The sequence below is a fragment of the Bison bison genome, unplaced genomic scaffold (assembly GCF_000754665.1).
Source record: "Bison bison bison isolate TAMUID 2011002044 unplaced genomic scaffold, Bison_UMD1.0 scf7180017864486, whole genome shotgun sequence".
Classification (NCBI taxonomy): Eukaryota; Metazoa; Chordata; class Mammalia; order Artiodactyla; family Bovidae; genus Bison; species Bison bison.
Genome location: NW_011495046.1, coordinates 2,759,027 through 2,770,770, shown reverse-complemented (window position 1 = coordinate 2,770,770; position 11,744 = coordinate 2,759,027).

Below are 11,744 nucleotides of genomic sequence, written 5' to 3'. Positions count from 1 at the left end.
TTCAGGGACAGGAAAATGGCAACCCACTCCAGTACTCTTGCCTGGAAAATCCCATGGACTGAGGAGCGTGGTAGGCTACAGTTCATGGGGTCTCAAAGAGTTGGACACAACTGAGCAACTTCACTTTTTCTTTCTTTGTGAAAACATAGAGGAATATTTTAGATCACATTTACCTTCTCACTTGTTTCATTATGACTCAAATTCTCTCTCCTTTGGCTCTTTCTTTCTCTCAATCTCTTTCTTTTCCTCACACCTCTCCCCTTTGTTTGCTTCTCTCTCTGTGTCCTTCTTTGTATCTCTGCTGCTGCTGCTGCTAAGTCGCTTCAGTCGTGTCTGACTCTGTGCAACCCCAGAGACGGCAGCCCACCAGGCTCCCCCATCCCTGGGATTCTCCAGGCAAGAACACTGGAGTGGGTTGCCATTTCCTTTTCCAATGCATGAAAGTGAAAAGTGAAAGTGAAGTCGCTCAGTCGTGCCCGACTCTTAGCAACCCCATGGACTGCAGCCAACCAGGCTCCTCCGTCTCTGGGATTCTCCAGGCAAGAACACTGGAGTGGGGTGCCATTGCCTTCTCTGCTTTGTATCTCTACCTCTACCTTTATCTGTCTCCCTCTCGCTAGCAGAAAGATTGGCCCAAGAATAATAAGAAATTTTAGGCATCAAAACTGTATCTGAATACCAACTCTCTCACCTCCTAGCTGTACGCGTGGGCATTCACTTAACTGCCTAGACCTCAATGCCCTTGATGTGAAATGCCCTTGATGTGAAATGTCCTCGAATGTAAAATAAAGCCACACCCCTTGGCTCTGTGTAAGGGTAGGGTACCATGGTGCAGACCACAGTGAATGACACAAACAAGGTGCCTAGCAGGATGCTTGCCATTTGGAATGGCGTCTTTTTTTCTCTAATGTATATGTAATATTTGAACAACTGGTACCAGAGTGGAAAACTCAGATCACTCAGATTTTATAACCTTCTAAACATAAAGGTACTTGACAAACTAATATATTCTTAAGGAATGGAATGAGTTTTCAGATCACAGAAAGGGAGGCAGCATTTTTATGGGTTTCATGCCATTTGCTTATTGGTTCATGGAGGCACCTTGCATGGCCTTTCTATTTCTTTCCCATGGTTGGAAAGCCTCGTGTATGTGCTCGGAGATCAATATGTTTCAGCTTCATCCCTTCCCCATCTCTCCTTCTCCCTAATAACTCTGATACCTGCTTTGCAGATAGGCGCTGAGAATGGCACTGAGGGTTGATTTGGTTTGCTTCACTACAGTAACTGATTTTAGGCATCTTCAGCATCTAAATCATGTCCTTTTCTGGGCTAGTTACAAACCACCTCTAGAGTCAGCCTCAGTGTCTGGTGTTAGGCAGGAATCAAAGTCCATAGTGCTGAAAAGAGCTACTATTTAAAGACAAAATAAGCCTCCATATGAGGGACAAGTAACAGTCCCTGAGATAAGTCTAGTAACCTTCCCTATGGACTTCCTCTGCATTCTCTCCAACTGCTACTTCCTTTTCTTAAATGTAGAGAATATTTCCTGATTATGCAAAATCCCAAGCCATGTGCCTGCAGAACACACCTGTGATTCAAAGGTATTTCTGTTCTGAGAATGACTGAAACCATATTGACTGCATGGGAAAGAAAGTGATAGAAGAACTTTCTTGAATATTTTATTTATTCATTTACTTAGCTGGCAAAATATTAGATGAATCACTTATTCCACTGTGAAGAAGAAAGATAAAGCAAGAATTGTTTTTCTAACAATTACCCATGGCTCAAGTAATCAAAAGGCCAAGATGCAAACCCCTGAGCTGTGCAGCTTCGTGTTTGCTCTGAATAAATATATATCATCTAAAATATTTAGTTCTTCCATATCCCAAAATTGTCTGCTTTTTGGATTTGGCATTATCCTTACTATTCTGAAATATACACTTATTTCTGTTTCAAACAATAGTAATAATATACATTTTTGAGTTGAAAGACTCTCTATAATTTGCTATCTCTTTTGTGGTGCATTCATCTGTAAACATACCTTATAAACTATGAAACTGTACTATATAAGGTATTTATTGCACTGGGTATATACATTTTTATTTTTACACAACTACAATATTAATAAAAAGATTGTTGCCCTGATATACCATAGCTATAGCAAAACTATCCTCCCCAAGCTTACTTCTGAGCCAGGTTCTCTGCCTTCTCGTGAATTTGCAGACTAGACCCGATGAACCCTTTCCAACCTGACAAACGTCACAAGCCATCTACCCAAGTTACCATATGTGGCTCCAGCTAGGAGTATCGCCACACAATCATACATTTTTACAATAGGTCTATAAAACAACCATTATAATAAATGTCTGCTTAATTAATACATTAGGACATAAAGCAATTTATTATGCTCTTATTTGCTATCATTCTCCCTGTTCAAATTTAATAATGCAAAAAGGTTTCTCAGATGCCAACCCCTGGAAATAATAAAACTACATTCATCATGGATATTGAATGCAGACATGCCTGGCAGTACTACTGGCAGAGGAGGCAGTCAAATGTGGAGAGAGAAACTGGAGGCTGTTTGCACAAGCTTGACTGGAATCAGGTCTCTACGAGAGAGGAAGGAGCCTGGTGCAATGTTTGGCATGGCAGCAAGGAAGGTGCCCAGAATAACTATTATTAGAATATGCAACAAAAGGGGAGGGAAGAATGGAGTTGGTGTGAAAAGCTTTCAAGTCAGTTAAATTCATGAGGGCTATGGAGGCTCAAATTGAAATTATCTCACTCTGCGCTGATAAATAAAGTAGCCGTGGTACCTAAATCATGACACTAACTATACGTTTCGATTTTTTTAAGTAGTGATTAGGTGGATACTCTGGGGAAACCTACCAGCCTTCGCAGAGATAACAGACTCAACTTAATATCAACTTAAAAAGAGACTTGAATTCTAACCAATCTCATGTAATGAATTGAAATTCTATAGCTTTCAGAGGGGGGGAAAGATAAAAAAGCGACACGGCTCCATTCTCTAACTTGCTGTCAGGAAATATAATTTGTGCTCTCGGTGATTCACCTAGCTCATATGCAGCATGCAAATTTATTTCCCTAATAATCAGACCTGGAGATTGCCCAAGAGGATTAATAGCATCATTCCTTATGACCGCCAGGATATTATGCACCTCTGACATGGAAAAATTGTGTTAGTTCTACAGAGAAAACGCAAGGATATTTGTCCTGCTAGACAATATAATAGGCTGGTGCATCATCAGATTACAATGTCATTTCAAAAACCTTGAATACAAATAATGTACAGTGGGGGAAATGTTGGAACAACCTCCCTTAATTCAGTAGCCTTGAATTCACATGTATTTTTGTGTGTGCTCTGCAATGTATGCATATTTTTTTTTATTAGAGCTTTCCAACATTGCATGCAAAAAGGCAAGGGTATTATATATTCTATGCGATCTTGTCATTGTTTCTTGGGAAATGGATGAAAAAGAAATGAAGAAAGGAGTCTTTCTATGGTTTGGGTTTGTTTTTTATCCCACCGGTACACAGCTGAAGGTAGCGTTCAGAAGCAGAACTTTAGGTATACACTGATTGTCAGGGTTTATATGTGGGGTGTGCTTCTTGAATGTATAAGATATAGCTAGCTATCGAAGAATTTAGTTTCTACTCATGTCTTTATTGGAGTCATTCGTATCTTCAATCACTATTCGATACTCAAGGTAAAACAATGTACTTTATAATCGTTGTTTGGGACTATATTTTATTTTATTTCTTTATCTTTCACAATGAATCGGTCAGAAAATTTCCAGAATAGTAATAGCTGTACTTTAGACCAGAGAACACTGCCTTGAGACAAGACCAAATTTCATTATTATGCGCATGGGAGCAATAAGATTAGCTCCTACTGCTGCCCCTAAGGTGGAGCAGCAGGATGAACCAATGAGATGATGCTAATGTGCATGTTAATAGTATTCTGCTGGAAGAAGTTGGTATAATTAAACATGTACCATCTCTTTAAGACAGAGCTGCACACATTTTCTTCGGATGGGTGTTTACAAGAATTCCAGTTTCAGGTCATAGCCATTTCTGAGATTGCTTAAGAAAGAGATGGGAATAACTTATCCTATTCATGTATTCAAGGAACCTTATAAAATGTGCAAAACATAACAGTTTTAAGGGGCAAAGCATGCATCTTATCTTGACAGAGCTGCTTTATTATGTGTACTGTTGTATACTGACCTAATATATGGAGCATTTTTAGCTAATATACCTTGCACGAAACCAGCCTTTAATGTGATGGATTTTATGGTATCTCATTAGAGTGTGTTTATATAACCTGATGCTAAACAAGTTTTCAGATTCATGTTCCTTATTAAAATTGTGAGCCACATTGATTTTTAGTTGGAACAGCAACCGAGTCATTTTTACTATTAAGAAGGGTAGCTCTGAAGTTATTCTCAGAGTACAACTATTCTCCATACAAACTTGGGAACTTCTTTTTTATAGCTTCAATAAGCATGGTCTTCCTGGGTTGGCCCACTGTCCTCTGATGGCTTAGAAAGCTCTAGGTTGCTATCCGTAAAGCATAATAGTGAATGCCATCGGATGTTTTTTTGCCTGTTTATTTGCCTGTTACTTTCTCATCAGCATCTTTGATTTTATAATTTAGTCCCAAACAATACTGACACACTGACTCTGGAGAGACACATAGCTTCACGTCAGAGCTTCTGGGGTTTTTATAACTAACACTACCAGTCACGGCAGTGTGCGTATGAAAGTGGCAAACTAAAAAAAAAAAAAAAAAATCTTACCATTGCAAGTTGTGTTAAACAAAATAATGGCTTGCGCATGGTGAAGTCTCCGTTTTGTAAAGTGATGCTGTGCGGTAACTCAGAAGTCAGCTGTAAATAGTGTCCCAGGGTATTTCAGCAGAGTCAAGGGGAATAATGACCTAGAGGTACTGTAAATAGTTTAAAATATTGGAAGGTCTTTCTAAGAAAAGTCAAGTGAGAAGGGAAAGATATTTTTTTCTCTATTTTGAAGTGAGTACCCTTCTGGAGATGATCCAAATCCAGAATGCAAATATTTAGAGAAAAAGACTATCTTTTGAGGAAAGCAAAAACTTTACTTTTCCTACTTGTTTCAGAGAAGTTAGTTAACACAATCCAACCAGGACCGAAAAAAAGAACATCCAGACAGAAGCACAGATATGTTTATTTCATGCTCACATTTTAAAATCACGAGCCTTTCCGAGAAAGGGGGAAATATTTTCAACAGAAGCATATAGAAAACCTATGGAATGGGTATCATTACTCATAATAGATTGAATATCGTTGATCATGTGCTTTCATTTTAACTAGATTTATAACTTTAACTGTAATCCTGGAAATGTAGTTCACAAGCCTCAGATCATTGCTATCTATATTTGGCCTAAGAAATTTTAAGTCAGAACCCACTCTCAGAAAAGAAGACAGTTTCTCTTTATTTTGCCCCTGGCATAGTATTCATTATTAAACATTAAAGTTGTGTCAATTACTTTCCTATTTTATTATTATCCCACTTATTCTACCCGCTAATCAAGTCCTTCTAAAGATATTTCTGGCAGCCAGTGTGAGCTGATGAACAGAACAGAATTACTTGAGCTTTTTGTTTCCTAGTTAACTGTAGTGATTGGTTATTTTCATTCACCCCACCACCCCACTACCCATTACCAGATGGGATGACTTACCCGCTTATTTGAATCACTGTGAAATTAAACAGTCCAAGTTACTCTTTGGCTAAATACAAGAGCCGGGTTCATGTACTTGTTTTAAATGGGGATGAACCGAGTTATCCTGAAGACAACTCTGTTATGGTATTAACAGCTTCACAGTTATTTGGCCTGAGGTATAATTATTTTACCATTATTACATGCAAGGCTTTTAACAAAACAGTTGTTCCCTCCATTTAAGCAGAGAGTTTTATAATTTATTACGTCTCTTTGGTCATCAACACACTATACAAACAGTTGGCCACCGGTGACCAATTACATTAAGGTTAAGCAACATAACTTTAAATTAGAAATAAGCTCATGTATCTTCATCAAGGGCCTGCTGTGTTTTCACTGCTGTTTATGAGATGATACTAAATGTGGATATAGAGCACGCTCACTGGGACCAATTCCTTTCGGCCTGAAAATGGGAAAGTCTCGAGTGTACCCAGGTCCAGGGCTAATTAATGGGATAACATCTGCTTTAAGCATTCAGCTGGAGTAATTTCTATCAACTTTCCAGCAAAGGTGCAGGGGAAACTGTCAGAGAACTAAGTATCTATCATGAGCCGTATTAATCTGTGACAGGGCTGCAAAAGGCACATTTCCATCTTGGATTTGTATTTATTCAGGGTGTTGCTGCTGCCAATGTGGGGTTTCCTCCCAGTCTGCCTTTATTCAGCTCCTGAAGAATTGTGGGGGTTCATAAGCAAATAACCTATTATATATATACACAGGCCAGGGAACTGTTCACGTTTTCAAAAATTCACTGTAGAAGAGATAAAAGACGAGAATAAAACAGCCATGTTCCTTCTGAAACAATCAGTTTTCGCCACAAAGACATTTATGTTGTTTTATCGTATTACTTAAAAACGCAGCAGGATTTGCTAAAGAGAAATACCTGTACTGTAAAACAAGCTTCCAAAGGGATAAGCCCACTTATTTCATGTTATTTCATGTTATCAGCTCTTGTACTACATGATTCCAGCTTTGGTAGTGACTAAACAAAGGCACCTGTCCTGTGTGGTCATTTACATAAATCCAACCTGAATGGAGGAAAAAAAGTAATTCTCTGACAACTTAAAATAAGCCATGTGTGTGAAAGTGAAAAGAACAGCAGTTGCTTCGGCAGAGGTTTCCCTCCTATTCTAACTGTTTACCCATGTATTTATTTTTGTTAGTTTGTCTATTCATCTCCTAGGGCAGTAGAACAAAGAGTTCATTTTAATTAAGATTTCAGGAGGACATATTTCCATAGGTCTACTTTTCTGGAGCAAGGCCCTGAATGAATATGCTTCTTATACAGCCATGCAATCAAGTGAATGGCACCAAGCCTTATGGATCCAATGGTCAATATAAAGAGAAAGAAAACATACCATATTGTTTTTTAGTGTGTGAGCTGAATTATGCTGATGTTACTTTTAATAATCATGGATCCAATGAATGGCATACATAAAATATGATCCCGAGGAAGAAATGATAATAGCGGCCATTTACCTGGAAACCAATGAGGTCCAAGGTCAAATGTCAGTTCACAATAAGTCCTGGGGAATTCATAGTCTAAATTTCCACAACCTCCTATAAAGAGTGTCACTCAGGGTTATTTATAGCAATGATACTGAGAGGAGCATCGGGATATTTTTATAAGAACCTTAACATTAATACCATAAAGGAAAAAAATAAAGCATTTTCTTTAGATATTTAATAATCCTATGACATTTTTAATATTGCTAAATTGAAATGGTGGCTGCCCCCAATTCACATTATTTGTGCAATAATCTTGTAGTAAACTAATACGTTGTGTTGGTTAATTGCCAAGCTGTTTTGCATACAGTTAAGTTGTGCATATAAAAATACACATGATGAAACATGTAGTATTTTATAACCCAGAGCAACTAACATGCTCATACCTAATGCATGCACACACACTGTAACCCAGAACAAATTGCTCGTGTTAGTTACTACCACAGGCTGGCAGGCCAGAAAATACATTTGGTGCCTAATATGCATAAGCACAGAAATATGGTCAGGCTCATTACTGTAATAAAGCTGTGATTTGCCAGCAGGATCAGTAGAAACACACTTGGAGCAGTCTGTCCCTTCCACTGGCTCATGTGCCATAAAGCAATAAGGTTGTAACAAGGGTGAATCCTCAATTCAGTTGGGCTACCTTGTCTGGGTTATTTGAACCCTTATTTGCCTTCGGGGGCCCATTTGCTTGTCCTAATGTGTACACAGTGATAATGCAGCCATTTACACAATAAGGAAGGTCTACAAAACAGGAGTCTGCTCTGCAGTTATGTGAGGGAGCAAGAGTGTGGAGAACTAGCAATTGTGGGTCCAATTACATAATTCCGCGGAGGCGTCTTCAAATCCTAGAGGTGGCTTTTGAATGCGTTTGAGAGTGAGAAGAGTACTGGACAAATAAAAAGCCAAATGGATTTCTTCTTAGTGCTTTGATGAAGTTAGAAGCAGGTTGATGAAAGAAAATGCCTTGGGTACTCTGCTTGAAGTTTCCATATTATACAAAAGGCTCTTGAAAAATTATAGAATTTACACTGAGTAGAAAGCAGGTTAAGATGAAAGTTTGTTACTTGGAGGGGAGACACTACAGGGTCATTTCCTATGAGAAGCGACATTCGATAATCACACAAGGGAAATCTGAGTGAAAAGATGAAGGCAAGGTGGCCTCAAAATGGGCCAGAGTGTCCCCCAAAACCCTCCAGCATCTTGGAGCCCCGTCCTTGTTACCCACGTTAGTCGTATGGGCTTGTGAAGGATATTCTTTGACAGTTGAGAGCTAGAAAATTGAAACCCAAGTCTGAAGTTCACCGGTAGAAACTTTGAAGATCAGATGGTATGTATTTTACTCCTCTTCCTTTCTTTTACACTTTTTCTAGCTTTTAATGAACGCTCCTTTTGTATCTTTACATAACCATATAACAGGCTGAAGAGCTGGTGGTGGAGTAGAAGAAAGCTCCTAACTGATGTATCTATAGGCACAAGTCTTTCCCAAAGTTTGCAAGAGACTCTACTCACCAACTAGAAAAAAATTCAGAAACTTGGACTTTCTGTTACCAGCATTATTTAACATACTTTTCTATGATAAATACCAAAAGTGTGAAAGAGATCTTGTTGCTCTGGCCAACCTCAATTAACTGCGTCTTGAAACACTGTGTTGAGAAAGACTCTGATACTTCATGCATGTTGTCTCCACATGCATGAAGAGGAGAACGGTGAGGTGAATTTCAGCTCGCTCACCACAGGTGTCAATTTAGTACTTCCACATATCATTCACAGCATCTCATCCTCATCCCACCATCTAAGACGCCCTTCTACATTCCTCATTCTTCAAGAGGCAACTCCACAGAACACTGTCAGATTGGTGTGCTAGGAACATTGTGTTAGGCTATAAAAAGAATCATTACCTATCAAATACAGTATTTATTATGATTGTTATACACATTATTAAAAATGAACAATTTTTAGTTGCACACCGTCTTGTTGAATATAGAATATATAGAAATAATGTTCTATTTATGTTGATTCTCTATGATGTAAGTAAGCACAAAAGAGAAAGACCTACAGCTAATGAGGAGCACATCCAGTTTGGCCTGGTGGAAAAATGGAAGAGACAATGCTCTGGGGAGTGTTATATGCGGGGATTTAGGATTTTTGCATCCTGGTGCTGTTATTTACCACTGACTTTCAGTTGTGTCTCAAATGTCAGCAGAACGGCTACTATGACATCATGTCCGGGACGTACCAAATTGAAGGGACACAGGCTACTAGGTTGAGGTCGCACTTTAAATCAGTCAACTTTATCCCCTATTATCAGATCAGGCACTTTCTTCCAAAGAGACGATAGGAGTCTAAGGAAACTGCAGGACCTTTTTCTTTCATCAATATTATTTTTAAAATATTTGTATGTTTGTATACATGAGTGTAGGACTTCCCTGGTGGCTCAAGCAGTTAAGTATCCGCCTGCAGTGCAGCAGACTTGGGTTCAATCCGTGGGTCTGGAAGATCCCCTGGAGAATGGAATGGGAACCCACTCTAGTATTCTTACTTGGAGAACCCCATGGTCAAAGGAGTTTGGTGGGCTACAGTTCACAGGGTCACAAAAAGTTAGACATGACTAAGCGACTAATCAGGCATGCATATATGTATGTATGTACGTATTTTTGGCTGTGCTGGGTCTTTGTTACTGCATGAGGGCCTTCTCTAGTTGCAGTGAGTGGGTGCTACTCTCCAGTTGCGGTGCCTGGGCTTCTCATTGTGGTGGCTTCTCTTGCTATGGAGCACAGGCTCCAGGGCTCATGGGCTCAGTAGTTATGGAGCACGAGCTTTGTTGCTCCATAGCACATGGGATCCTCCCAGATCAGGGATTGAACCCATGTCCCCTGCTTTGGCTAGATGATTCTTAACCACTAGACCACCAGGGAAGTCCTTTCTTTTAATATTTTAAAGAGATGGGATGTAGATTGAGCAGGAAGAGAGCAGGGAAAAATTAAGCAGGGAAAGGCCTCACCACACTGAACTGACCTCGAAGGCTATGGGTTCCTGGGAATACAGGATGTCAAAGCAAATCAACATACATCTCTCACACACTTCGTAGATGCCCTGGGATCTATCGCATGACACGCAGGCACAGTGCAAGCAGATGTTGTGGGTCACAGATAAAATGCCTTAGTATGGGAGATCTCACTCTAAGAGACTTATCTTTGTTTTTACTTATTATTAAAATTTTGTGAAAAACTGAATTTTACTCTGTATCAGAAGACAGAGAACTACAGCTGGGCATTTTTTCCTTGGTGTACTTTTGGGAGCACTGTCACATTTCTGAGAATTCAACATGTTCCCCACTTGGGCACTTTCCTTATCACATTTTAGCACTGCAAAACCTCCTCCCACCCCTCATACCCTGCTTATAAGCACAGTCTCCACCCTAGAAGTGCTTCTGTGTTCATGGAAGAGGACAGATGAGACAAAAGGATGAGAGTACCTCCTGAGACTCCCTATTCTGAATGTCTCAGAAGAGCAGCAAACAAACAGCAGGCCATTGGTCAGGCCATCATCACACATCCAGGCCCTAGAGTGAAACGGGCTAAGCCCAGGCCAGTAATGGGCCCTCCTTAGCGAATAGGCCTTAGACATGTGCCAGGAAGATGCTCAGGACTGGTCCTTCAGAGTGGAAGCTGCACCTCCTCCTGGGAAGAAAGGCTCCTGCAATCATAGTACAAACGTCAGCCTGGGACCATCATTGAGGCCACTGTGCTCGCCAGTGTTCTCCTCTCCAGACTGAACCTTTTACACTTGAGGTTCCCAGGGGAAACCCTGGTTCAGGGAAACAAAAACAGCTATTGATGTTTGGTTTACAGGCATTTCTGTACTTCTCTTGTCTTCCTTACTCCCCATGTTTCCCTTTCTTTCAGCCCGCTCTGCAGCCTCGCTAAGGTCTCCCTGGGTTTGATCTCCTGACCTGGGTGCTGAGGCTGGATTTGAAATCTTCTGAAGGGTCCTTAACATGCCAGAGTTAACAGGCCTGCCTGGGCCAGCTGTCGTCTCAGAGCTGCCACAAACTCCAGGGATTGTTTGGCAATAAAAATCAGCTATAAAAGTGTGAAAAATACCAGAGACCCAAATGAGAGAGGGAGGGGAAAGGGAGGGGGGGATGGCTCTTACACCCTTTAAGTGGACATCTGATTTATTTTTTAAATGGAAGAGCCCCTTTTATAGCTACTGTAGTTCAATTATCTCTAATTTTACACATTTTATGCAAATTCTCAGCATCTTAATTGCAGATGAGAGGGAAACTTATTTTTTAAAGCAGAAAAACAAGGTATAGTTTCCTGTCTTCTTTTCAATTTTTAATTCCTATTCTTGGTTCAGCACCATTAAACTTTTAAAACTCTTTTTATACAGTTGTTTAAAATTATGTGTAATTTAAAGCACACTCACAAGTTCACAAACACCCATAGACTTA